A 16,986-nucleotide genomic window follows, 5' to 3' on the forward strand; every position below is an offset into this window, starting at 1 on the left:
AGACCTAAGACAACAACACACATCACAACAAGAGAGACAACACAACACTACATAAAGAGAGACCTAAGACAACAACACACATCACAACAAGAGAGACAACACAACACTACATAAAGAGAGACCTAAGACAACAACACACATCACAACAAGAGAGACAACACAACACTACATAAAGAGAGACCTAAGACAACAACACACATCACAACAAGAGAGACAACACAACACTACATAAAGAGAGACCTAAGACAACAACACACATCACAACAAGAGAGACAACAACACTACATAAAGAGAGACCTAAGACAACAACACACATCACAACAAGAGAGACAACAACACTACATAAAGAGAGACCTAAGACAACAACACACATCACAACAAGAGAGACAACACAACACTACATGAAGAGAGACAACACAACACTACATAAAGAGAGACCTAAGACAACAACACACATCACAACAAGAGAGACAACACAACACTACATAAAGAGAGACCAAAGACAACAACACACATCACAACAAGAGAGACAACACAACACGACATAAAGAGAGACCTAAGACAACAACATAGCAAGGCAGCAACACATGACAACAACATGGAAGCAACACATGACAACAACATGGTAGCAACACATGACAACAACATGGTAGCAACACATGACAACAACATGGTAGCAACACATGACAACAACATGGTAGCAACACAACATGACAACAACATGGTAGCAACACATGACAACAACATGGTAGCAACACAACATGACAACAACATGGTAGCAACACATGACAACAACATGGTAGCAACACAACATAACAACAACATGGTAGCAACACAACATAACAACACCATGGTAGCAACACATGACAACAACATGGTAGCAACACAACATGACAACAACATGGTAGCAACACAACATAACAACAACATGGTAGCAACACAACATGACAACAACATGGTAGAAGCACAACATGACAACAACATGGTAGCAACACAACATGGTAGCAGGACAACATGACAACAGCATGGTAGCAACACAACATGGTAGCAAGACAACATGACAACAACATGGTAGCAAGACAACATGACAACAACATGGTAGCAACACAACATAACAACAACATGGTAGCAACACAACATAACAACATGGTAGCAACACAACATAACAACAACATGGTAGCAACACAACATAACAACAACATGGTAGCAACACAACATGGTAGCAACTCAACATGGTAGCATCTCAATTCATAACAACAACATGGTAGCAACACAACATAACAACAACATGGTAGCAACACAACATAACAACAACATGGTAGCAACACAACATAACAACAACATGGTAGCAACACAACATAACAACAACATGGTAGCAACACAACATAACAACAACATGGTAGCAACACAACATAACAACAACATGGTAGCAACACAACATAACAACAACATGGTAGCAACACAACATAACAACAACATGGTAGCAACACAACATAACAACAACATGGTAGCAACACAACATGGTAGCAACACAACATAACAACAACATGGTAGCAACACAACATAACAACAACATGGTAGCAACACAACATGACAACAACATGGTAACAACACAACATAACAACAACATGGTAGCAACACAACATGACAACAACATGGTAGCAACACAACATGACAACAACATGGTAGCAACACAACATGACAACAACATGGTAACAACACAACATGACAACAACATGGTAGCAGCACAACATAACAACAACATGGTAGCAACACATGACAACAACATGGTAGCAACACAACAACATGGTAGCAACTCAACATGACAACAACATGGTAACAACACAACATAACAACATGGTAGCAACACAACATGACAACAACATGGTAGCAACACAACATAACAACAACATGGTAACAACACAACATAACAACATGGTAGCAACACAACATAACAACAACGTGGTAGCAACACAACATGACAACAACATGGTAGCAACACAACATAACAACAACATGGTAACAACACAACATAACAACATGGTAGCAACACAACATGACAACAACGTGGTAGCAACACAACATAACAACAACATGGTAGCAACACAACATAACAACAACATGGTAGCAACACAACATGACAACAACATGGTAGCAACACAACATAACAACAACATGGTAGCAACACAACATAACAACATGGTAGCAACACAACATGGTAGCAACACAACATAACAACAACGTGGTAGCAACACATGACAACAACATGGTAGCAACACATGACAACAACATGGTAGCAACACAACATAACAACAACGTGGTAGCAACACAACATAACAACAACGTGGTAGCAACACAACATAACAACAACATGGTAGCAAGACAACATGACAACAACATGGTAGCAGCACAACATGACAACAACATGGTAGCAACACAACATAACAACAACATGGTAGCAACACAACATAACAACAACATGGTAGCAACACAACATGACAACAACATGGTAGCAACACAACATAACAACAACATGGTAGCAACACAACATGACAACAACATGGTAGCAACACAACATAACAACAACATGGTAGCAACACAACATAACAACATGGTAGCAACACAACATAACAACAACATGGTAGCAACACAACATAACAACATGGTAGCAACACAACATAACAACAACATGGTAGCAACACAACATAACAACAACATGGTAGCAACATAACAACAACATGGCAGCAACACAACATAACAACAACATGGTAGCAACACAACATAACAACAACATGGTAGCAACATAACAACAACATGGCAGCAACACAACATAACAACAACATGTTAGCAACACAACATAACAACAACATGGCAGCAACACAACATAACAACAACATAACAACAACATGGTAGCAACACAACATGACAACAACATGGTAGCAACACAACATAACAACAACATGGCAGCAACACAACATAACAACAACATGGCAGCAACACAACATAACAACAACATGGTAGCAACACAACATAACAACATGGCAGCAACACAACATAACAACAACATGGCAGCAACATAACAACAGCATGGTAGCAACTCAACATGGCAACAACACAACATAACAACAGCATGGTAGCAACTCAACATGGCAGCAACTCAACATAACAACAACATGGCAGCAACACAACATGACAACAACATGGTAGCAACTCAACATGGTAGCATCTCAACATAACAACAACATGGCAGCAACACAACATAACAACAACATGGTAGCAACTCAACATGGTAGCATCTCAACATAACAACAACATGGTAGCAAGACATAACAACATGGTAGCAACTCAACATGGTAGCATCTCAACATAACAACAACATGGTAGCAACTCAACATAACAACATGGTAGCAACACAACATAACAACAACATGGTAGCAACACAACATGACAACAACATGGTAGCAACACAACATGACAACAACATGGTAGCAACTCAACATGACAACAACATGGTAGCAACTCAACATAACAACAACATGGCAGCAATACAACATGACAACAACATGGTAGCAACACAACATGACAACAACATGGTAGTAACACAACATAACAACACCATGGTAGCAACACAACATGACAACAACATGGCAGCAGCACAACATAACAACAACATGGTAGCAACACAACATAACACCAACATGGTAGCAACACAACATGACAACAACATGGTAGCAACACAACATGACAACAACATGGTAACAACACAACATAACAACACCATGGCAGCAACACAACATAACAACAACATGGTAGCAACACAACATAACAACAACATGGTAGCAACACAACATAACAACAACATGGTAGCAACACAACATAACAACAACATGGTAGCAACACAACATGGTAGCAACACAACATAACAACAACATGGTAGCAACACAACATAACAACAACATGGCAGCAACACAACATAACAACAACATGGTAGCAACACAACATGACAACAACATGGTAGCAACACAACATAACAACAACATGGTAGCAACACAACATGGTAGCAACACAACATGGTAGCAACACAACATAACAACAACATGGTAGCAACACAACATGGTAGCAACACAACATAACAACAACATGGCAGCAACACAACATAACAACAACATGGTAGCAACACAACATGACAACAACATGGTAGCAACACCACATAACAACAACATGGCAGCAACACATGACAACAACATGGTAGCAGCACAACATAACAACAACATGGTAGCAACACATGACAACAACATGGTAACAACACAACATTACGACAACATGGCAGCAACACAACATAACAACACCATGGTAGCAACAAAACATGGTAGCAACACAACATAACAACAACATGGTAGCAACACATGACAACAACATGGTAGCAACTCAACATGGTACAAACATTATGGGTCACAGACAACAGCACAACAGTCAGTAAGGTAGAGACAACAACACATCACACAAAGCAGCCACAACAGTCAGTAAGGTAGAGACAACAATACATCACACAAAGCAGCCACAACAGTCAGTAAGGTAGAGACAACAATACATCACACAAAGCAGCCACAACAGTCAGTAAGGTAGAGACAACAATACATCACACAAAGCAGCCACAACAGTCAGTAGAGACAACAATACATCACACAAAGCAGCCACAACAGTCAGTAAGGTAGAGACAACAATACATCACACAAAGCAGCCACAACAGTCAGTAAGGTAGAGACAACAATACATCACACAAAGCAGCCACAACAGTCAGTAAGGTAGAGACAGCAATACATCACACAAAGCAGCCACAACAGTCAGTAGAGACAACAATACATTACACAAAGCAGCCACAACAGTCAGTAAGGTAGAGACAGCAATACATCACACAAAGCAGCCACAACAGTCAGTAAGGTAGAGACAACAATACATCACACAAAGCAGCCACAACAGTCAGTAAGGTAGAGACAACAATACATCACACAAAGCAGCCACAACAGTCAGTAAGGTAGAGACAACAATACATCACACAAAGCAGCCACAACAGTCAGTAAGGTAGAGACAACAATACATTACACAAAGCAGCCACAACAGTCAGTAAGGTAGAGACAACAATACATCACACAAAGCAGCCACAACAGTCAGTAAGGTAGAGACAACAATACATCACACAAAGCAGCCACAACAGTCAGTAAGGTAGAGACAACAATACATCACACAAAGCAGCCACAACAGTCAGTAAGGTAGAGACAACAATACATTACACAAAGCAGCCACAACAGTCAGTAAGGTAGAGACAACAATACATCACACAAAGCAGCCACAACAGTCAGTAGAGACAACAATACATCACACAAAGCAGCCACAACAGTCAGTAAGGTAGAGACAGCAATACATCACACAAAGCAGCCACAACAGTCAGTAGAGACAACAATACATTACACAAAGCAGCCACAACAGTCAGTAAGGTAGAGACAGCAATACATCACACAAAGCAGCCACAACAGTCAGTAAGGTAGAGACAACAATACATCACACAAAGCAGCCACAACAGTCAGTAAGGTAGAGACAACAATACATCACACAAAGCAGCCACAACAGTCAGTAAGGTAGAGACAACAATACATTACACAAAGCAGCCACAACAGTCAGTAAGGTAGAGACAACAATACATCACACAAAGCAGCCACAACAGTCAGTAAGGTAGAGACAACAATACATCACACAAAGCAGCCACAACGATCAGTAGAGACAACAATACATCACACAAAGCAGCCACAACAGTCAGTAAGGTAGAGACAACAATACATCACACAAAGCAGCCACAACAGTCAGTAAGGTAGACAACAATACATCACACAAAGCAGCCACAACAGTCAGTAGAGACAGCAATACATCACACAAAGCAGCCACAACAGTCAGTAAGGTAGAGACAACAATACATCACACAAAGCAGCCACAACAGTCAGTAAGGTAGAGACAACAATACATCACACAAAGCAGCCACAACAGTCAGTAAGGTAGAGACAACAATACATCACACAAAGCAGCCACAACAGTCAGTAAGGTAGAGACAACAATACATCACACAAAGCAGCCACAACAGTCAGTAAGGTAGAGACAACAATACATCACACAAAGCAGCCACAACGATCAGTAGAGACAACAATACATCACACAAAGCAGCCACAACAGTCAGTAGAGACAACAATACATTACACAAAGCAGCCACAACAGTCAGTAAGGTAGAGACAACAATACATCACACAAAGCAGGCACAACAGTCAGTAAGGTAGAGACAACAATACATCACACAAAGCAGCCACAACAGTCAGTAAGGTAGAGACAACAATACATCACACAAAGCAGCCACAACAGTCAGTAAGGTAGAGACAACAATACATCACACAAAGCAGCCACAACAGTCAGTAAGGTAGACAACAATACATCACACAAAGCAGCCACAACAGTCAGTAGAGACAGCAATACATCACACAAAGCAGCCACAACAGTCAGTAAGGTAGAGACAACAATACATCACACAAAGCAGCCACAACAGTCAGTAAGGTAGAGACAACAATACATCACACAAAGCAGCCACAACAGTCAGTAAGGTAGAGACAACAATACATCACACAAAGCAGCCACAACAGTCAGTAAGGTAGAGACAACAATACATTACACAAAGCAGCCACAACAGTCAGTAAGGTAGAGACAACAATACATCACACAAAGCAGCCACAACGATCAGTAGAGACAACAATACATCACACAAAGCAGCCACAACAGTCAGTAAGGTAGAGACAACAATACATCACACAAAGCAGCCACAACAGTCAGTAAGGTAGACAACAATACATCACACAAAAGCAGCCACAACAGTCAGTAGAGACAGCAATACATCACACAAAGCAGCCACAACAGTCAGTAAGGTAGAGACAACAATACATCACACAAAGCAGCCACAACAGTCAGTAAGGTAGAGACAACAATACATCACACAAAGCAGCCACAACAGTCAGTAAGGTAGAGACAACAATACATCACACAAAGCAGCCACAACAGTCAGTAAGGTAGAGACAACAATACATCACACAAAGCAGCCACAACAGTCAGTAAGGTAGAGACAACAATACATCACACAAAGCAGCCACAACGATCAGTAGAGACAACAATACATCACACAAAGCAGCCACAACAGTCAGTAGAGACAACAATACATCACACAAAGCAGCCACAACAGTCAGTAAGGTAGAGACAACAATACATCACACAAAGCAGCCACAACAGTCAGTAAGGTAGAGACAACAATACATCACACAAAGCAGCCACAACAGTCAGTAAGGTAGAGACAACAATACATCACACAAAGCAGCCACAACAGTCAGTAAGGTAGAGACAACAATACATCACACAAAGCAGCCACAACGATCAGTAGAGACAACAATACATCACACAAAGCAGCCACAACAGTCAGTAAGGTAGAGCCAACAATACATCACACAAAGCAGCCACAACAGTCAGTAGAGACAACAATACATCACACAAAGCAGCCACAACAGTCAGTAGAGACAACAATACATCACACAAAGCAGCCACAACAGTCAGTAAGGTAGAGACAACAATACATCACACAAAGCAGCCACAACAGTCAGTAAGGTAGAGACAACAATACATCACACAAAGCAGCCACAACAGTCAGTAAGGTAGAGACAACAATACATTACACAAAGCAGCCACAACAGTCAGTAAGGTAGAGACAACAATACATCACACAAAGCAGCCACAACAGTCAGTAAGGTAGACAACAATACATCACACAAAGCAGCCACAACAGTCAGTAAGGTAGACAACAATACATCACACAAAGCAGCCACAACAGTCAGTAGAGACAACAATACATCACACAAAGCAGCCACAACAGTCAGTAAGGTAGACAACAATACATCACACAAAGCAGCCACAACAGTCAGTAAGGTAGAGACAACAATACATCACACAAAGCAGCCACAACAGTCAGTAAGGTAGAGACAACAATACATCACACAAAGCAGCCACAACAGTCAGTAAGGTAGAGACAACAATACATCACACAAAGCAGCCACAACGATCAGTAGAGACAACAATACATCACACAAAGCAGCCACAACAGTCAGTAGGGACAACAATACATCACACAAAGCAGCCACAACAGTCAGTAGAGACAACAATACATCACACAAAGCAGCCACAACTGTCAGTAGAGACAACAATACATCACACAAAGCAGCCACAACAGTCAGTAAGTTAGAGACAACAATACATCACACAAAGCAGCCACAACAGTCAGTAAGGTAGAGACAACAATACATCACACAAAGCAGCCACAACAGTCAGTAAGGTAGAGACAACAATACATCACACAAAGCAGCCACAACAGTCAGTAAGGTAGAGACAACAATACATCACACAAAGCAGCCACAACGATCAGTAGAGACAACAATACATCACACAAAGCAGCCACAACAGTCAGTAAGGTAGAGACAACAATACATCACACAAAGCAGCCACAACAGTCAGTAAGGTAGAGACAACAATACATCACACAAAGCAGCCACAACAGTCAGTAAGGTAGAGACAACAATACATCACACAAAGCAGCCACAACAGTCAGTAAGGTAGAGACAACAATACATCACACAAAGCAGCCACAACAGTCAGTAAGGTAGAGACAACAATACATCACACAAAGCAGCCACAACAGTCAGTAAGGTAGAGACAACAATACATTACACAAAGCAGCCACAACAGTCAGTAAGGTAGAGACAACAATACATCACACAAAGCAGCCACAACAGTCAGTAAGGTAGACAACAATACATCACACAAAGCAGCCACAACAGTCAGTAAGGTAGACAACAATACATCACACAAAGCAGCCACAACAGTCAGTAGAGACAACAATACATCACACAAAGCAGCCACAACAGTCAGTAAGGTAGAGACAGCAATACATCACACAAAGCAGCCACAACAGTCAGTAGAGACAACAATACATTACACAAAGCAGCCACATCAGTCAGTAAGGTAGAGACAGCAATACATCACACAAAGCAGCCACAACAGTCAGTAAGGTAGAGACAACAATACATCACACAAAGCAGCCACAACAGTCAGTAAGGTAGAGACAACAATACATCACACAAAGCAGCCACAACAGTCAGTAAGGTAGAGACAACAATACATCACACAAAGCAGCCACAACAGTCAGTAAGGTAGAGACAACAATACATTACACAAAGCAGCCACAACAGTCAGTAAGGTAGAGACAACAATACATCACACAAAGCAGCCACAACAGTCAGTAAGGTAGAGACAACAATACATCACACAAAGCAGCCACAACGATCAGTAGAGACAACAATACATCACACAAAGCAGCCACAACAGTCAGTAAGGTAGAGACAGCAATACATCACACAAAGCAGCCACAACAGTCAGTAAGGTAGAGACAACAATACATCACACAAAGCAGCCACAACAGTCAGTAAGGTAGAGACAACAATACATCACACAAAGCAGCCACAACAGTCAGTAGAGACAACAATACATCACACAAAGCAGCCACAACAGTCAGTAGAGACAACAATACAACACACAAAGCAGCCACAACAGTCAGTAAGGTAGAGACAACAATACATCACACAAAGCAGCCACAACAGTCAGTAAGGTAGAGACAACAATACATCACACAAAGCAGCCACAACAGTCAGTAAGGTAGAGACAACAATACATCACACAAAGCAGCCACAACAGTCAGTAAGGTAGAGACAACAATACATCACACAAAGCAGCCACAACAGTCAGTAAGGTAGAGACAACAATACATCACACAAAGCAGCCACAACAGTCAGTAAGGTAGAGACAACAATACATTACACAAAGCAGCCACAACAGTCAGTAAGGTAGAGACAACAATACATCACACAAAGCAGCCAGAACGATCAGTAGAGACAACAATACATCACACAAAGCAGCCACAACAGTCAGTAAGGTAGAGACAACAATACATCACACAAAGCAGCCACAACAGTCAGTAGAGACAACAATACATCACACAAAGCAGCCACAACAGTCAGTAAGGTAGAGACAACAATACATCACACAAAGCAGCCACAACAGTCAGTAAGGTAGAGACAACAATACATCACACAAAGCAGCCACAACAGTCAGTAAGGTAGAGACAACAATACATCACACAAAGCAGCCACAACAGTCAGTAAGGTAGAGACAACAATACATCACACAAAGCAGCCACAACGATCAGTAGAGACAACAATACATCACACAAAGCAGCCACAACAGTCAGTAAGGTAGAGACAACAATACATCACACAAAGCAGCCACAACAGTCAGTAAGGTAGAGACAACAATACATCACACAAAGCAGCCACAACAGTCAGTAAGGTAGAGACAACAATACATCACACAAAGCAGCCACAACAGTCAGTAAGGTAGAGACAACAATACATCACACAAAGCAGCCACAACAGTCAGTAAGGTAGAGACAACAATACATCACACAAAGCAGCCACAACGTTCAGTAGAGACAACAATACATCACACAAAGCAGCCACAACAGTCAGTAGAGACAACAATACATCACACAAAGCAGCCACAACAGTCAGTAAGGTAGAGACAACAATACATCACACAAAGCAGCCACAACAGTCAGTAGAGACAACAATACATCACACAAAGCAGCCACAACAGTCAGTAAGGTAGAGACAACAATACATCACACAAAGCAGCCACAACAGTCAGTAAGGTAGAGACAACAATACATCACACAAAGCAGCCACAACAGTCAGTAAGGTAGAGACAACAATACATCACACAAAGCAGCCACAACAGTCAGTAAGGTCAGAGACCTGGCCGGGTGGTGCCAGAACAACAACCTGCTCGGTCCCTCAATGTAACCATCTCTAAGGAGATGATTGTGGACGACAGGAAAAGGAGGACCGAGCACGACCCCATTCCCATCGACGGGGCTGTAGTGGAGCAGGTTGAGAGCTTCAAGTTCCTTGGTGTCCACATCACCAACAAACTGTCATGGTCCAAACACACGAAGACAGTAGTGAAGAGGGCACGAAAAATCCTATTCCCCCTCAGGAAACTAAAAAGATTTGGCATGGGTCCTGGGATCCTCAAAAGGTTCTACAGCTGCAACATCGAGAGCATCCTGACAGGTTGCATCACTGCCTGGTACGGCAACTGCTCTGGCTCCGATCACAAGGCACTACAGAGGGTAGTGCGTACGGACCAGTATATCACTGGGCCCAAGCTTCCTGCCATCCAGGACCTCTATTACCAGGCAGTGTCAGAGGAAGGCCCTAAAAATTGTCAAAGACCCCAGCCACCCCAGTTCTCTCTATTACCGCATGGCAAGCGGTACCGGAGTGCCAAGTCTAGGCTTCTAGAAGGCTTCTCAACAGTTTTTACCCCCAAGCCATAAGACTCCTGAACAGGTAATCAAATGGCTACCCGGACTATTTGCATTGTGTGCCCCCCAACCCCTCTTTTACGCTGCTGCTACTCTCTGTTTATCATATATGCATAGTCACTTTAACTATACATTCATGTACATACTCAATTGGGCCGACCAGCCAGTGCTCCTGCACATTGGCTGACAGGGCTGCATTGTGTCCCACCACCCACCAACCCCTCTTTAACACTACTGCTACTCTCTGTCCATCATATATGCATAGTCACTTTAACCAGATCTACATGTACATACTACCTCAATCAGCCTGTCTAACCGGTGTCTGTATGTAGCCTCTCTACTGTATATAACCTCTCTACTGTATACAGCCTCTCTACTGTTATAGCATCTCTACTGTATATAACCTCTCTACTGTATATAACCTCTCTACTGTATATAACCTCTCTACTGTATATAGCCTCTCTACTGTATATAGCCTCTCTACTGTATATAACCTCTCTACTGTATACAGCCTCTCTACTGTTATAGCATCTCTACTGTATATAACCTCTCTACTGTATACAGCCTCTCTACTGTTATAGCATCTCTACTGTATATAACCTCTCTACTGTATACAGCCTCTCTACTGTTATAGCATCTCTACTGTATATAACCTCTCTACTGTATATAACCTCTCTACTGTATATAACCTCTCTACTGTATATAGCCTCTCTACTGTATATAGCCTCTCTACTGTATATAGCCTCTCTACTGTATATAGCCCTTCTACTGTATACAGCCTCTCTACTGTATATAGCCTGTCTTTTTACTGTTGTTTTATTTCTTTACTTACCTATAGTTCACCTGACACCTTTTCTTGCACTATTGGTTAGAGCCTGTAAGTAAGCATTTCACTGTAAGGTCCTACACCTGTTGTATTCAGCGCACGTGACAAATACACTGATTTGATTTGACAAGTCAATAAAAATAGAAAGCCAGTCAATTGATTATTGCCAAGTTTTTCCAGCACTTTTGATAAACAGGACAAAGTAGAAATAGGTCTATAACAGTTAGGATCAGATCTCCCCTTTTAAATAAAGGAGAAACTGTGGCTGCCTTCCAAGCAAAGGGAACCTCCCCAGAAAGGAGAGACAGGTTAAACATGTCAGAGATGGGCTTGGTGATGATCAGAGCTACAACCTTAAAGAAGAGAGGAGAGACAGGTTAAAATGGTCAGAGATGGGCTTGGTGATGATAGGGGCAGAGATGGGCTTGGTGATGATAGGGACAGAAACCTTAAAGAAGAAAGGAGAGACAGGTTAAACATGTCAGAGATGGGCTTGGTGATGATAGGGACAGCAACCTTAAAGAAGAAAGGAGAGACAGGTTAAACATGTCAGAGATGGGCTTGGTGAAAATAGGGACAGCAACCTTAAAGAAGAAAGAGCACCATCTGACCCAGATGGTTTTTTGGGGTCAAGTTTAAGTAGCTCCTTTAAGCACATTCGACTCAGTGACTGAAACTTTGTAGCTACAAAAAAAAAACATGGAGAAGCATCGGGGTAGTTGCATTAGAAGGAGATGAGGAAATGCTGGGCGGGCAAGGAGGCATGGCTGAAATCAGTGGAGCAGATATCAGAGAACAAGTCAGAATTGGGGCTAGCAACAGTAGATTGGCCAGGGTGTACATGAACATTTCCAGATATCATCAACGGTAATACAATCAAGGCACGGCAGAGGACAGGGAGAGCTCTGCAGTGTTGGGGTGAGTGTCGTGAGTGTCGTGGAGGGGTGAGTGTCGTGGAGGTACCTGTACCAGACAGGGGAGACAGGCCCTGGCAGACGGAGAACAGATCGCCAGGTAGAGTCCAAGCAGCAGTGCAGCAGGCAACAGGGGGAGTAGGTGTCACACCCACTTGGGAGAAGCTTTATTTCTGGAGACAGATTTCCTGTAGAAATTCCAGTGAATGGTCTTTGAACAGCAGGAGGGGGCTTCAGAGGATTCCTCAAAGACTCTGCGCCTTTTTTACTTCACACCTTAGTGCTTAGTGAATTTGTCTCTGGTCTGTCCTGGGAGCCTTAAATCAGCATTCACTCTCCATAAAGTAAAATATATCATTTTAATGTACTTTTTAAAAAAAATAAAAAAATATTATTGTTTCTTCTTGGCTTTCAAAATAGCATCAGACCAAACACTACTCACTCAGTTCCAGGTTGGATGTTGTCTTCGGGTCTCTGTTGTTTGTTTGCAAGAGCTCTCTCTATATAGCTTGGAAAAGAAAACCTTGGAAGCAGTAATCTCTCCAGTTAATTTAGGGTAAAATAAGGTTGAAGGTTTGGAGTTTTGATATGCTGTGGAGGGTAGCATCCTGCATATGTACCTGCCAAATAAATCCAAGTTTATTGAACTCCAAATGTATCCTTTTGTAAAAAAAAACACATGTTGAAAAATGTGAGAGCTCACATGCAGCGGTGTCTCTCTCTCTCTGAGGAGGGGTTTACATTTATACATAATATTTACATACATAAATATTCAGACCCTTTGCTATGAGACTCAAAATTGAGCTCAGGTACTTCCTGTTTCCTTTGATCATCCTTGAGATGTTTCTACAACTTGATTGGAGTCCACCTGTGGTAAATTCATGTGATTGGACATGATTTGGAAATCCAAGCCATGAGGTCAAAAGAATTGTCAGTCGAGCTCTGAGACAGGATTGTGTCGAGGCACAGATCTGGGAGAGGCTACCATAAAAATGCCTGGAGCATTGAAGATCCCCAAGAACACATTGGCCTTCATCAGTCTTAAATGGATGGAACCACCAAGACTCTTCCTACAGCTGTCCGCCTTGGTCAGGTAGGTGCCCAAGAACCCGATGGTCACTCTGAGAGAGATACAGAGTTCCTCTGTAGAGATGGGAGAACCTTCCAGAAGGACAACCATCTCTGCAGCACTCCACCAATCAGGCCTTTATGGTAGAGTAGCCGGAAGCCACTCCTCAGTTAAAGGCACATGACAGACAACTTGGAGTTTGCCAAAAGGCACCTAAAGACAAGATTCTCTGGTCTGATGAAACCAAGATTGAACTATTTGGCCTGATTGCCAAGTTTCTTCAGGACACCTGCCACCATTACGACGGTGAAGCATGGTGGTGGCAGCATCCCTATGGCGAAGCATGGTGGTGGCAGCATCATGCTATGGGATATTTTTCAGTGGCAGGGACTTGGAGACTAGTCAGGATCGAGGGAAAGATGAAAAGATCAAAGTACAGAGAGATCCTTGATGAAAACCTGCGCCAGAGAGCTCAGGACCTCAGACAGGGGTGAAGGTTCGCCTTCCAACAGGTCAACAACCCTAAGCACACAGCCAAGACAATGCAGGAGTGACTTCGGGACAAGTCTCTGAATGTCCTTGAGTGACCCAGACAGAGCCCGAACTTGAAATATATTGAACATCTCTGGAGCAGCGACGCTCCCCATCCAACCTGACAGAGCTTGGGAGGATCTGATCAGAGATTAACAGTAGAAACTGCCTAAATACAGATGTGCCAAGCTTGTAGCATCATACCCAAGAAGACTCAAGGCTGTAATCGCTGCCAAAGGGGCTTCAACAAAGTACTGAGTAAAGGGCCTGAATAAATGTGACCGACCGGCTCAAATCGGACTTTTGTAGCAAAATGTGAAATTGTGTTTTTTACAATGGAGCTACAAAATGGTAAATCATACACTGCATTTGAGGAACAACGGGAAAGTAATTCTGCTTTGAAAGTTGATTAACTTGTAAACTCACTTTTGAGAAAATGGCCTTTGAATGTTTTGGTACCTACTGGAGAGCTGTCCTTTGTCTTCACCCATTCAGCATTGTTCACACCATCTTAAGCCTTAGCCCCACCCATCTCTTTAAGGATTCACATGAATTCGCATTCCACCAGCACCGTACCATCCTCCAGTCCAACCGGCTGTGGGATGTTGACCTCTGTCACAGTGCTGTCCTTCACAACACCAGCAATCTCAGACAGTGTTGACTCTGGTCTTTCTGAAGCGCTGCTTGATGAGGCCGAAGCACCAGTCAGGGGCAAACTTGGTGTGAACTGTGATCAGGAAGTGAAGGTCCAGACTGTGGTGGAGCATGGTCCGCCAGGCACAATACCAGAGCACAAACTTGGTGTGAACTGTGATCAGGAAGTGAAGGTCCAGACTGTGGTGGAGCATGGTCCGCCAGGCACAATACCAGAGCACAAACTTGGTGTGGCCTGTGATCAGGAAGTGACGGTCCAGACTGTGGTGGAGCATGGTCCGCCAGGCACAATACCAGAGCACAAACTTGGTGTGGCCTGTGATCAGGAAGTGAAGGTCCAGACTGTGGTGGAGCATGGTCCGCCAGGCACAATACCAGAGCACAAAATTGTTCTTATTTTGCAGTTGCGAAGAGTTAAAAAGTAGACAGGACCTGGCTACATAGGGTCAGAAGGATAGTAGATGGGACCTGGGTCAGAAGGATAGTAGATGGGACCTGGCTACATAGAGTCAGAAGGATAGTAGATGGGACCTGGCTACATAGGGTCAGAAGGATAGTAGATGGGACCTGGCTACATAGGGTCAGAAGGATAGTAGATGGGACCTGGCTACATAGGGTCAGAAGGATAGTAGATGGGACCTGGCTACATAGGGTCAGAAGGATAGTAGATGGACCTGGCTACATAGGGTCAGAAGGATAGTAGATGGGACCTGGCTACATAGGGTCAGAAGGATAGTAGATGGGACCTGGCTACATAGGGTCAGGAGGATAGTAGATGGACCTGACTACATAGGGTCAGAAGGATAGTAGATGGGACCTGGCTACATAGGGTCAGAAGGATAGTAGATGGGACCTGGCTACATAGGGTCAGAAGGATAGTAGATGGACCTGACTACATAGGGTCAGAAGGATAGTAGATGGGACCTGGCTACATAGGGTCAGAAGGATAGTAGATGGGACCTGGGTCAGAAGGATAGTAGATGGACCTGGCTACATAGGGTCAGAAGGATAGTAGATGGGACCTGGGTCAGAAGGATAGTAGATGGGACCTGGCTACATAGGGTCAGAAGGATAGTAGATGGACCTGGCTACATAGGGTCAGAAGGATAGTAGATGGGACCTGGCTACATAGGGTCAGAAGGATAGTAGATGGGACCTGGCTACATAGGGTCAGAAGGATAGTAGATGGGACCTGGCTACATAGGGTCAGAAGGATAGTAGATGGGACCTGGCTACATAGGGTCAGAAGGATAGTAGATGGACCTGGCTACATAGGGTCAGAAGGATAGTAGATGGACCTGGCTACATAGGGTCAGAAGGATAGTAGATGGGACCTGGCTACATAGGGTCAGAAGGATAGTAGATGGACCTGGCTACATAGAGTCAGAAGGATAGTAGATGGACCTGGCTACATAGGGTCAGAAGGATAGTAGATGGGACCTGGCTACATAGAGTCAGAAGGATAGTAGATGGACCTGGCTAC

The 16,986-nt window shown here is 43.0% G+C and overlaps 1 long non-coding RNA gene across 8 annotated transcripts; it reads left to right on the plus strand.

Annotated features, from left to right (window-relative positions):
- Positions 1-4,433: 4,433 nt before the first annotated feature.
- Positions 4,434-10,599, plus strand: LOC127912333 (uncharacterized). Of its 8 annotated transcripts, none has more exons than XR_008081894.1 (5): positions 4,434-4,664; positions 5,083-5,176; positions 5,684-6,408; positions 10,061-10,102; positions 10,244-10,599. It is a non-coding gene; the product is annotated as an uncharacterized LOC127912333 (long non-coding RNA). The 8 variants fall into 8 exon arrangements; XR_008081898.1 differs by adding an exon at positions 9,512-9,600 and having other exon boundaries at positions 5,684-6,319; positions 10,061-10,599; XR_008081892.1 differs by having other exon boundaries at positions 10,061-10,599.
- The last annotated feature ends 6,387 nt before the right edge of the window (positions 10,600-16,986 follow it).

Source organism: Oncorhynchus keta, chromosome 27 (assembly GCF_023373465.1).
Source record: "Oncorhynchus keta strain PuntledgeMale-10-30-2019 chromosome 27, Oket_V2, whole genome shotgun sequence".
Taxonomy (NCBI): domain Eukaryota; kingdom Metazoa; phylum Chordata; class Actinopteri; order Salmoniformes; family Salmonidae; genus Oncorhynchus; species Oncorhynchus keta.